This window comes from Salvelinus fontinalis, chromosome 1, assembly GCF_029448725.1.
Source record: "Salvelinus fontinalis isolate EN_2023a chromosome 1, ASM2944872v1, whole genome shotgun sequence".
NCBI lineage: Eukaryota > Metazoa > Chordata > Actinopteri > Salmoniformes > Salmonidae > Salvelinus > Salvelinus fontinalis.
The window spans coordinates 32343535-32356511 of record NC_074665.1 but is presented as its reverse complement, the minus strand read 5'-3'; the positions used below and the strand labels follow the sequence as shown (position 1 = coordinate 32356511).

Genomic DNA, 12977 nt, shown 5'->3' with positions numbered 1-12977 from the left:
ACCTGCCAGAACATCCCACTTTTGCAGTGTGTGAGGGTGAGAAGCCTCCGTGCGCGTGCAATGCATGTGTGTCTGTGTGTGCTTGAGTGTACATTTGTCTGTGTGTGTCTGTGTATGCTTGTGTGTACTAAGTTGGTGCGTGAACACACACTCGTGTGTGTGAATGTCTCACTTCAGCACACCCTGAGAGTCCTTGTCTGAAGACCTTGAGGAGGCTAAAGCATGGGGCCCCTCCTGGGAGAGGGAGAGAAAGAGACCCTGAACTGATAAGAAACTTGTCAGCGGTAGGAACTAGGTGTTCTAACTTTTTCCCTCTTTCCTCGCTGTGCTGCTGACATCTGAGAAGAAGATAGCAGCTTATTATGTAGCAAGATCACCCTACGCTACAGTGGTGAGCAGCGACAGCCAATCAACCTTAGCCGAGACACTGAGGCTTTGTCATGCTTGTTGCTTGTTACTTTATAATGTGTTTTTTTTTTTTTTTTTTTAAGAGGGTTGCGCTGGCCTCTGCAAGTGCATGTTATGCCATGGCCTGAAACCAAGGAGGTGGCCTGAGTGCTGACAGAGAACAAAAAACAGCTACTCTATCTTTCTCAAACATCTTCAAGGTCTCTGGGGAGGAATAAATGCCCCTGAGGAGGTGTTTGCTTTAGGGAGACAGCTCGGGAGCTGTACAGGGTAAGTCCGCTTTTTTTATAGGATCTTCACCTGATACATTTTATAGAACTAAAACCTCAAACAGGCTCACGCAGAATGTAAAGTCTCTTTAACGTTTTTCACATTTGCTGTCCAGCAAATATTTTTTTAAGTAAGAATTTGTCAATTGCCGTTATCGTCTTATCCAAATGATTGAAGTCCTGAAAATATTGTTTTGCGTATTCTAAAGTATAAGTTACTTGTGCAAAATCAGCTGTACATGATAAAATAGGAATTGCTTATTTTTATGTTTTTCTTTAAATACCTTTGTGTAAGGTTTAATATTCAAAGTGTTCATTCTGTGAGATTGTCTGTGTCTCTCCCGTCCAGGTCCACACAGCAGTGGATTCGAGAGGGGTATCTGCACTCGCTGTTCCTTTTTCCTATGCATATACCGCTTTGAGATCTAGCTTTAAAGAGGCATAGGGCATGGGAAAATGGGGCTGCAGAGGTATTTCACCGACCAAACTACCCCTGGTTGTTCAACTACCACAGCCCTGAGTTCTCCCTGTTTCCCCATTTTGGACCTGATCTAGAGGACTCCAGAATAAAAAAGACCGCAACAAGACCACACCCTGAAGTCAGTGGAGAGACCATACCTCGTAAGGAGAGACTGGTTTTTACAATGTCCTGAAACATTCTGTTGTCATCGGATGGCTCCTTTATTTATGATGATAATGCTGTAGTACATTTCGTAGCTGACCAAGCTGTTGCTGTATTGCTGACTTTTCTACATTGATTAATGTTTTGCAGTGTTTGTTGTCCACCTAGTGGGTGGAATTGTCTGCCTGTTGTTGTTCAGTAACAAAGTGAGTAAAAATATTTAAAAAACAAACATTAATGATCTTCAAATGTTTGTCTTATTTTCTATTATAGGACAAATGTATCCCTTAAACTGAATGACCATGAATAGTTATTGATAATACATTTTTTAAAGATTTACATTGTAGTTATTCTAGGACTTAAAAAGAAATACCACCATACAACCTTGTATTTAAAGCATGCAGGAATTACGATGTAAGGTTTTTAACAGAACATTTTACCGGACAAGATTTCAAAGAATGGCAACCCTTTTTAGGTCAACGGCTTTGCAAAAGATGTTTAGATCCCAGTAAAGTCCCCCATTAGCTTAGCTATGGAAAGGTTACACTTGAATAATTAGACAGTCATTTTTCCTCAATCCTATGAGATTTTAGGAAGCATATCCACATAAAGAGGTCATGGTAAACAGAAACGTTTGAAATAGTGTGGTTCTGATCTTATCAGTCACATTTCCCACAAAACAGGAATTTCAGTGATTTGCCAAAATGATGTGAAGTTCTAAGAACTATGCGAGGTTCTAAGAACTATGCGAGGTTCTAAGAATCTTGCCTTTTGATGACACTAGTTGATTGTACTTGAAGAATGTCTCCTGTATCAGAGCATCTATAGCCTAGGATAAGATGGAAGAGTGAATGATGGGAAAAGGACAAAAGTGCACATTATGCAGCAAACAGCCATTGGGCCTATTATTCCCCCCCCCCCCCCCTCTCAGCCTGTCAGCTCCACTCTGTCTGCAGCCACTCAGCCACAGAGCTCTTAGCAGGGCAGTTAGCACATCCTCACCTGATTGCCACTCACATGCCGTTCACTGAATAAAAATGTACAGTAATCCCAATTCCCGTCCACGTGTATGAAGGCGTGCATTAGGCATGTTTGAACAACAACTGGGGGACTTTACTGGGATCTATACCATTTTTTTTGCAAAGCCCTTGACCTTAAAAGGCTTGCCATTCCTCAAAATCTTAAATAATGTTAAAAACCTTAAGGTTATTTCTGCATGCTTTAAGTACAAGGTGGTATGGTGGTATTTTAACTACAATGTATCGTCTGATTACTCCCTAACTGTGGATCACTGAAACAGTTGTTATTCAAACATGCCCAATGTATGCCTTCATACATGTGGATGGGAAGTACGGACTACCATATATTTTATTCAGTGTATGGCTGTGCGCTAATCTGTCAATGAGTTATGTAAAATTGTGGTCCTCATGTCCTTGCTTGGGAGGGTGGAGGGCAGTTTGTAGTATCTGTAATTTACTTCACTATATTGTAACGTGTGTGCAGGGTTGGGGAGTAACGGATTACGTGTAAGGAATTATTTATGCTGCAATAGTTTGTGTCGGGGGGCTAGAGTCATTCTGTTATATCTGGAGTATTTCTCCAGTCTTATCCGGTGTCCTGTGTGAATTTAAGTATGCTCCCTCTAATTTTCTCATTCGCATTCTCTCTCTCTTTCTCTCGGAGGACCTGAGCCCTAGGACCATGCCTCAGGACTACTTGGCCTGATGACTCCTTGCTGTCCCCAGTCCACCTGGTCATGCTGCTGCTGCTCCAGTTTCAACTGAGACTGTGGAACCCTGACCTGTTCACTGGATGTGCTACCTTGTCCCGGACCTGCTGTTTTAGACTCTCTCTCTCTCTACCGCACCTGCTGTCTGTAAACTCTGAATGATCGGCTATGAAAAGCAAACTGACATTTACTCCTGAGGTGCTGACCTGTTGCACCCTCTACAACTACTGTGATTATTATTATTTGACCCTGCTGGTCATCTATGAAAGTTTGAACATCTTGGCCATGTTCTGTTATAATCTCTACCCGGCACAGCCAGAAGAGGACTGGCCACCCCTCATAGCCTGGTTCCTCTCTAGGTTTCTTCCTAGGTTCTGGCCTTTCTGGGGAGTTTTTCCTAGCCAATGTGCTTCTACATCTGCATTGCTTGCTGTTTTAGGTTAGGTGTCTGTACAGCACTTTGTGACATTGGCTGATGTAAAAAGGCCTTTATAAATAAATTTGATTGATAGAAAAAAACGGTAACTGTATCCATTAAATTACCATCATAATGTTGTAATCAGATTACAGATACTTTAGAAAAACTTGATTATTTTGAGGATTACTTTTAAATTCAGAAAGGATGTTTGGGGGGGAAAAATCTTTGACACTTCTCTGTCTTCTCAGTGACATTCAAATCAGCATTGAAAAAAAGCCAGAAGTTTACATTAGTTCCACCTGAGCGAGTCTTACCACAAGTCAGAGACCACTATGATGACACACCAAATGTGTTTGATGGATCACGGGAAAAGAGCAGGAACAGGCTTTTGTAGGGTACAGTCCAAGCTATGTCTTCCAATGGTGCGACTGCTGTCGGCCTTCAAATATTATCCACCTTGAATTAACGCTGGGAGGTAAGGATGACAGCAGCGGTGTGGTCTACAGCGATACGGCTTTAACTTATTATTAATGTCAACATAGCGCATTGATGTGAATCACACTGCTGCTCTCTCATTTAGCTATTTGCACTTTAAGGATTGTGGTTGTTGTGGATGGCTATTCACAACTCTTAATGTGTATTTGAAACCAATGATGGTTGAATTCAAGTAGTTTAGGCTGCCTATCAATCATTGTTTTTGAAACCAGTGGACAGCCAGTGAAAAATGCGCTCTTGCAACAGCTGCATAGTGCGGATCCCAGCATATGGATTAAAAGTGAGGATTTTATTGCTCAATCTAATTAATGCTGATAAAAAAAATAATTATCCATAGGCCTAATGGACAGATGCTCAAACTCACACACTTTTGATAGACTTAAAAGGGTCAATCTGCAATTATAAGTCCATTATTGGATTTATACGTTATATATTTGGAGTTGATGTCGGAGGTTTACATACACCTTAGCTGAATACATTTAAACAAAGTTTTTCACAATTCCTGACATTTAATCCTAGTAAAAATTCCCTGTTTAAGGTCAGTTAGGATCCCCACTTTATTTTAAGAATGTGAAATGTCAGAATAACAGTAGAGAGTGTGATTTACTTCAGCTTTTATTTCTTTCATTACATTCCCAGTGGGTCAAAAGTTTACATACACTCAATTAGTATTTGGTAGCATTGCCTTTAAATTGTTTAACGTGGGTCAAATGTTTCGGGTAGCCTTCCACAAGCTTCCCACAATAAGTTGGGTGAATTTTGGCCCATTCCTCCTGAGAGAGCTGGTGTAACTGAGTCAGGTTTTATAGGCCTCCTTGCTCGCACATGCTTTTTCAGTAATACCCACACATTTTCTATAGGATTGAGGTTAGGGCTTTGTGATGCAACTCCAATACCTTGACTTTGTTGTCCTTAACCCATTTTGCCACAACTTTGTAAGTATGCTTGGGGTCATTGTCCATTTGGAAGACCCATTTGAGACCAAGCTTTAACTTCCTGACTGATGTCTTGAGATGTTGCTTCAATATATCCACATGGTTTTCCTACCTCATGATGCCATCTATTTTGTGAAGTGCACCAGTCCCAACCGCAGCAAAGCACACCCACAACATGATGCTGCCACCCCCGTGCTTCACGGTTGGGATGGTGTTCTTCGGCTTGCAAGCCTCCACCTTTTTCCTCCAAACATAACGATGGTCATTATGGCCAAACAGCTCTGTTTTTGTTTCATCAGACCAGAGGACATTTCTCCAAAAAGTACAATCTTTGTCCCCTTGTGCAGTTGCAAACCGTAGTCTGGCCTTTCAGGTTATGTTGATATAGGACTCGTTTTACTGTGGATATAGATACTTTTGTACCTGTTTCCTCCAGCATCTTCACAAGGTCCTTTGCTGTTGTTCTGGGATTGATTTGCACTTTCCACAACAAAGTACATTCATCTCTAGGAGACAGAATGCATCTCCTTCCTGAACGGTATGACGACTGCGTGGTCCCGTGGTGTTTATCCTTGCGTACTATTGTTTGTACAGATGAACGTGGTACCTTCAGGCGTTTGGAAATTGCTCCCAATGATGAACCAGAACTGTGGAGCTGATTTCTTTTGATTTTCCCATGATGTCAAGCAAAGAGGCACTGAGTTTGAAGGTAGGCCTTGAAATACATCCACAGGTCCAATTGACTCAAAAGATGTCAATTAGCCTATCAGAAGCTTCTAAAGCCATGACATCATTTTCTAGAATTTTCCAAGCTGTTTAAAGGCACAGTCAACTTAGTGTATGTAAACTTCTGACCCACTGGAATTGTGATACAGTGAATTATAAGTGAAACAATCTGTCTGTAAACAATTGTTGGAAAGATTACTTGTGTCATGTACAAAGTAGATGTCCTAACCGACTCGCCAAGACTATAGTTTGAGAACAAGAAATGTGTGGAGTGGTTGAAAAACAAGTTTTAATGACTCCAACCTAAGTGTATGTAAACTTCCGACTTACACTATAAATATATATCCATTTATTCTTGAAGAATATAACTTTATAATCAATTCCTCATGAGCTTAGTTCAACTGTCACACTCCATGAAAACCCCAAAAATACGTTTGTTTTTCTCCAACGTTTGTAAACGTTGTAAATGTAAAGAACACTGTATAGCCACATAACATGATTAAAACAATAATTTTGATATCATGGATGGTCAGTCCTTGCATCCATAGCTATTTTTTTTATTTTACCTTTCTTTAACTAGACAAGTCAGTTAAGAACAAATTCTTATTTTCAATGACAGCCTAGGAACAGTGGGTTAACTACCTTGTTCAGGGGCAGAACGGCAGATTTGAACCTTGTCAGCTAAGGGATTCGATCTTGCAACCTTTCGGTTACTAGTCCAACACTCTAACCACTAGGGTACCTGCCGCTCTGACCACTCTATTAATCTGAGAGTGGTTACATTTTGGGGCGGGAGGTAGCACAGTGGTGTTGGGGCAATAACCGAAAAGTTGCAGGATCGAATCCCTAATTTCCATGTCCTATTCTTGAAGATCAAGGGGTACATTGATTTATCCTGCAATAGATGTCGGTCAATTGGTAACATACATTTGTCTTCTAATGCCTCTTAAGGGTGAAGTAATCTAAAAGTAACTGAATAATCAGATTACGTAACTGAGTTTGGGTAATCCGAAAGTTATATTACTGAATGCAATTTGACAGGTAACTAGTAACTGTAACGAATTACATTTAGAAAGTAACCTACCCAACCCTGCGTGTGTGCGTAACACAATTTTATCAAAACAATTTTATCAAAACTAACAATACAAATACAGTCACTTTTATTTTAACATAAAGGCCTACGCTTTACATTTAGCCTATACAATACTATCATATGTTATGGCTGAGAATGAATGTCAATCAAAGTTACTTTCAGTAGCTAGCCAGTTTTCCTTGAGTGCAGCAACACCACTCTCATCTGCAGATCACTCATTGGTTGTTATCTGTGCCAATCCAAACGAATGCAAGAAGCTGAACTATAGAAAACTGTTTGAGATTTCTTTGCAGAGCCCAATACCAGTCTTGTCTTTAATGGCCCAATATCCAACAGCAATAGGTGTCAGTATCCCTCAGATCCATCAATGGTTTATGCAAAAAAATATCATTTAGGCCTATTGTTTGGAAACATGAAACTCAACATGTCTTTGTTTAACTGAGTGCACAGTCAGGGACTCAATACCAGAGCTGGGATTTTGCAGGACTGCCCACACCATCATATGTAGGCTACAATATGTACAGTGCATTCGGAAAGTATTCTACCCCTTCCTTTTTTCCACATTTCGCCACATTACAGCCTTATTCTAAAATATATATATTTTTAAATCGTCATCAATCTACACACAATACCAGGTTAACGTCAAAGCGAAAACAGATTTTTAGAAATGTTTGCACATTTATTACAAATAAAAAAACAGAAATATATTATTTACATAAACTTTGTTGTAAGACTCGATATTGAACTCAGGTGCATCCAATTTCCAGTGATCATCCTTATGATGTTTCTACAACTTGATTGGAGTCCACCTGTGGTAAATTAAATTGATGGGACATGATTTGGAAAGGCACACACCTGTCTAATGTCTGCAGCATTAAAAGTCTCCAAGAGCGCTGTGGCCTCCATCATTCTTAAATGGAAGAAGTTTGGAACCACCAAGACTCTTCCTAGAGCTGGCCACCCGGCCAAATTTAGCAATCAGGGGAGAAGGCCTTGGTCAGGCAGGTGACCAAGAACCCAATGGTCACTCTGACAGAGCACCAGAGTTCCTCTGTGGAGATGAGAGAACCTTCCAGAAGGACAACCATCTATGCAGCACTCCACCAATCAGACCTTTATGGTAGAGTGGCCAGACGGAAGCCACTGCTAGTAAAAGGCACATGACAGCTTGCTTGGAGTTTGCCAAAAGGCAACTAAATGACTCTCAGACCATGAGAAACAAGATTCTTTGGTCTGATGAAACCAAGAATGAACTGCTTGGCCTGAATGCCAACCGTCACGTCTGAAGGAAACCTGGCACCATCCCTACAGTGAGGCATGGTGGTGGCAGCATAATGCTGTGGGGATGTTTTTCAGCGCCAGGTACTGGGAGACTAGTAAGGATCGAGTGAACGATGAACGGAGCAAAGTGAGATAGATCCTTGATGAAAACCTGCTACAGAACGCCCTGGACCTCAGACCGGGGCAAAGGTTCACCTCCCAACAGGACAACAACCCTCAGCACACAGCCAAGACAATGCATGAGTGGCTTCAGGACAAGTATCATTGTCCTTGAGTGGCCCAGCCATAGTCAGACTTGAATCCAATCGAACATCTCTGGAGAGACCTGAAAATAGCTGTGCAGCTACGCTCCCCAACCAACCTGACAAAGCTTGAGTGGATCTGCAGAGAATAATGGGATAAACTCCCCAAATACATGTGTGCCAAGCTTGTAGCATCAACTGGTTTGATACATTCACCTCGGAAGGTAAATAATCTACTTACGTTCAGTAATCTTGCTCTGAGGGTATCAAGGCACAAGGCGAGTCCCAAATGCAGACACAGGAGGCAGATGGTTGGAGTCTTACAATGTTTATTAATCCAAAGGGGTAGGCAAGAGAATGGTCATGGTCAGGCTCGTGGTCAAGACAGGCAGAATGGTCAGGCAACGGGTACAAAGTCCAGAAACAGGCAAGGGTCAAAACCGGGAGGACTAGAAAAAAGAGAATGCAAAAATTAGGAGAAAGGGAAAAAAGCGGGTTGACGGAAACATACAAGACAAACTGGCACAGAGAGACAGGAAACACAGGGATCAAAAACACTGGGGAAAATAAGTGACACCTGGAGGTGGTGGAGACAATCACAAGGACAGGTGAAACAGATCAGGGCATGACAGATGGCCCCAGTGATAAAATGTATTGTAGTTTTGTTTGAAAAAATCCATTTGTATATTCAAATGTAGGAACTGGGTTCTACAGTTTGACCCCACTGCTGTCTCTGGCTCCACACCCATCCCGCACGGCCATCTAGATGTGTGAAGGTTAGTGGCTTTTCTGTGGGGAAGCTAATGAAGCTATCTCTTCAAGACAGCCCAGATGTATGCAAGATGGCATTGGAGAACAAGGTTGACATTTTGCGTATTCCTAACCAATTGTGTTTTTTTTGTGCATTTCTTTGCGTTGTTTGTAACTTTTTAAAACTTATTTTGTACATAATGTTGCTGCTACCGTCTCTTATGACCATAAATCACTTCTGGACATCAGAATTGTGATTACTCACCACGGACAGGAAGAATCCTTTTTTTCCTTTGACAAGTCCGACGAGCCGGACTTGAATGATTTACTGCTCTCTCGGGAACAGGACCAGATCCCCGTCATTTGCGTGAAGAGAAGGCAGAGAAAAAGGCCTGCCTTCTGAGAATTCGTAGGCGATCAAAAAAAAAAACACTTCCTTCCATTCTGCTAGCAAACGTGCAATCTTTGGAAAATAAAATCGATGACCTACACAGAAGATTAAACTACCAACGGGACAATCAACTGTATTATATTATGCTTCACAGAGTCATGGCTGAACGACGACATTATCAACATACAGCTGGCTGGTTATACGCTGTATCGGCAGAATAGAACAGCGGCATCTGGTAGACAAGGGGCGGGGGACTATGTATTTTTGTAATTAACTTCTTGGGGATAGGGTGCAGAGTTTTCACATATGGAAAAATAGCGTGCACAATTTCAACTTCGTTCTACTCATCCCCAGAATATAAGATATGCATATTATTACTAGATTTGGATAGAAAACACTCTGAAGTTTCTAAAAGTGTTGGAATCATATCTGTAAGTATAACAGAACTTATATAGCAGTCAAAACCCTGAGGACCAACCTTTTTTTTTTAAGTCATTGTGTGTTCAATGGGTTCTCATGGGCAAACCAGAATTCTAATCACTATCCACGCAGTTTCTACTGCTTCCACTGGATGTCGCCATTGTATGGAAAAAGGTTAAGGTTTTTCATTAGAGAACTGAGAAAGATATTGACCCGGAAGTGGAGTGACGTCTTGTATTTATGTTTGAGAGTTGAGCAAGACTTGAAAAGTACCGTGAGCTTGTTGATATCCTGTATTGAAAACAGATTGACCCGTCTTCAATTTGATCGATTATTAACGTTTACAAATTTTTTATTTTATTTTTATTTTTATTTTATTTCACCTTTATTTAACCAGGTAGGCTAGTTGAGAACAAGTTCTCATTTGCAACTGCGACCTGGCCAAGATAAAGCATAGCAGTGTGAACAGACAACAACACAGAGTTACACATGGAGTAAACAAAAAACAAGTCAATAACATGGTAGAAAAAAGAGAATCTATATACAATGTGTGCAAAAGGCATGAGGTAGGCAATAAATCGAGTAATTACAATTTAGCAGATTAACACTGGAGTGATAAATCATCAGATGATCATGTGCAAGAAGAGATACTGGTGTGCAAAAGAGCAGAAAAGTAAATAAATAAAAGCAGTATGGGGGATGAGGTAGGTAAATTGGGTGGGTAGTTTACAGATGGACTATGTACAGCTGCAGCGATCGGTTAGCTGCTCGGATAGCAGATTTTTAAAGTTGTTGAGGGAGATAAAAGTCTCCAACTTCAGAGATTTTTGCAATTCGTTCCAGTCGCAGGCAGCAGAGAACTGGAAGGAAAGGCGTCCAAATCAGGTTTTGGCTTTAGGGATGATCAGTGAGATACACCTGCTGGAGCGCGTGCTACGGGTGGGTGTAGCCATCGTGACCAGTGAACTGAGATAAGGCGGCACTTTACCTAGCATAGCCTTGTAGATGACCTGGAGCCAGTGGGTCTGACGACGAACATGTAGCGAGGGCCAGCCGACTAGGGCCTACAGGTCGCAGTGGTGGGTCGTATAAGGTGCTTTAGTAACAAAACGGATGGCACTGTGATAGACTGCATCCAGTTTGCTGAGTAGAGTATTGGAAGCTATTTTGTAGATGACATCGCCGAAGTCGAGGATCGGTAGGATAGTCAGTTTTACTAGGGTAAGTTTGGCGGCGTGAGTGAAGGAGGCTTTGTTGCGGAATAGAAAGCCGACTCTAGATATGATTTTGGATTGGAGATGTTTGATATGAGTCTGGAAGGAGAGTTTGCAGTCTAGCCAGACACCTAGGTACTTATAGATGTCCACATATTCTAGGTCGGAACCGTCCAGGGTGGTGATGCTAGTCGGGCGTGCGGGTGCAGGCAGCGAACGGTTGAAAAGCATGCATTTGGTTTTACTAGCGTTTAAGAGCAGTTGGAGGCCACGGAAGGAGTGTTGTATGGCATTGAAGCTCGTTTGGAGGTTAGATAGCACAGTGTCCAAGGAAGGGCCGGAAGTGTACAGAATGGTGTCGTCTGCATAGAGGTGGATCAGGGAATCGCCCGCAGCAAGAGCAACATCATTGATGTATACAGAGAAAAGAGTCGGCCCGAGAATTGAACCCTGTGGTACCCCCATAGAGACTGCCAGAGGACCGGACAACATGCCCTCCGATTTGACACACTGAACTCTGTCTGCAAAGTAGTTGGTGAACCAGGCAAGGCAGTCATTAGAAAAACCGAGGCTACTGAGTCTGCCGATAAGAATATGGTGATTGACAGAGTCGAAAGCCTTGGCCAGGTCGATGAAGACGGCTGCACAGTAATGTCTTTTATCGATGGCGGTTATGACATCGTTTAGTACCTTGAGCGTGGCTGAGGTGCACCCGTGACCGGCTCGGAAACCGGATTGCACAGCGGAGAAGGTACGGTGGGATTCGAGATGGTCAGTGATCTGTTTGTTCACTTGGCTTTCGAAGACCTTAGATAGGCAGGGCAGGATGGATATAGGTCTGTAACAGTTTGGGTCCAGGGTGTCTCCCCCTTTGAAGAGGGGGATGACCGCGGCAGCTTTCCAATCCTTGGGGATCTCAGATGATACGAAGGAGAGGTTGAACAGGCTGGTAGTAGGGGGTGCGACAATGGCGGCGGACAGTTTCAGAAATAGGGGGTCCAGATTGTCAAGCCCAGCTGATTTGTATGGATCCAGATTTTGCAGCTCTTTCAGAACATCTGCTATCTGGATATGGGTAAAGGAGAAGCTGGGGAGGCTTGGGCGAGTAGCAGCGGGGGGGTAGGGGCTGTTGGCCAAGGTTGGAGTCGCCAGGAGGAAGGCATGGCCAGCCATTGAGAAATGTTTGTTGAAGTTTTCGATTATCATGGACTTATCAGTGGTGACCGTGTTACCTAGCCTCAGTGAAGTGGGCAGCTGGGAGGAGGTGCTCTTGTTTTCCATGGACTTTACAGTATCCCAGAACTTTTTGGAGTTAGAGCTACAGGATGCAAATTTCTGCTTGAAAAAGCTGGCCTTTGCTTTCCTGACTGACTGCGTGTATTGGTTCCTGACTTCCCTGAACAGTTGCATATCGCGGGGGCTCTTCGATGCTATTGCAGTTCGCCACAGGATGTTTTTGTGCTGGTCGAGGGCAGTCAGGTCTGGAGTGAACCAAGGGCTATATCTGTTCTTGGTTCTGCATTTTTTGAACGGAGCATGCTTGTCTAATATGGTGAGGAAGTAACTTTTAAAGAATGACCAGGCATCCTCAACTGACGGGATGAGGTCAATATCCTTCCAGGGTACCCGGGCCAGGTCGATTAGAAAGGCCTGCTCGCAGAAGTGTTTTAGGGAGCGTTTGACAGTGATGAGGGGTGGTCGTTTGGCCGCGGACCCGTGGCGGATACAGGCAATGAGGCAGTGATCGCTGAGATCTTGATTGAAGACAGCAGAGGTGTATTTGGAGGGCAAGTTGGTCAGGATAATGTCTATTAGGGTGCCCATGTTTACGGATTTAGGGTTGTACCTGGTGGGTTCCTTGATGATTTGTGTGAGATTGAGGGCATCAAGCTTAGATTGTAGGACTGCCGGGGTGTTAAGCATATCCCAGTTTAGGTCACCTAACAGAACAAACTCTGAAGCTAGATGGGGAGCGATCAATTCA

General features: G+C 42.7%; 1 long non-coding RNA gene across 1 annotated transcript; it reads left to right on the top strand.

Moving 5' to 3' along the window:
- The first annotated feature begins 608 nt into the window (after positions 1-608).
- On the top strand, positions 609-3578 carry LOC129853161 (uncharacterized). Its single transcript, XR_008759089.1, has 3 exons — positions 609-678; positions 1027-1505; positions 2983-3578. It is a non-coding gene; the product is annotated as an uncharacterized LOC129853161 (long non-coding RNA).
- The last annotated feature ends 9399 nt before the right edge of the window (positions 3579-12977 follow it).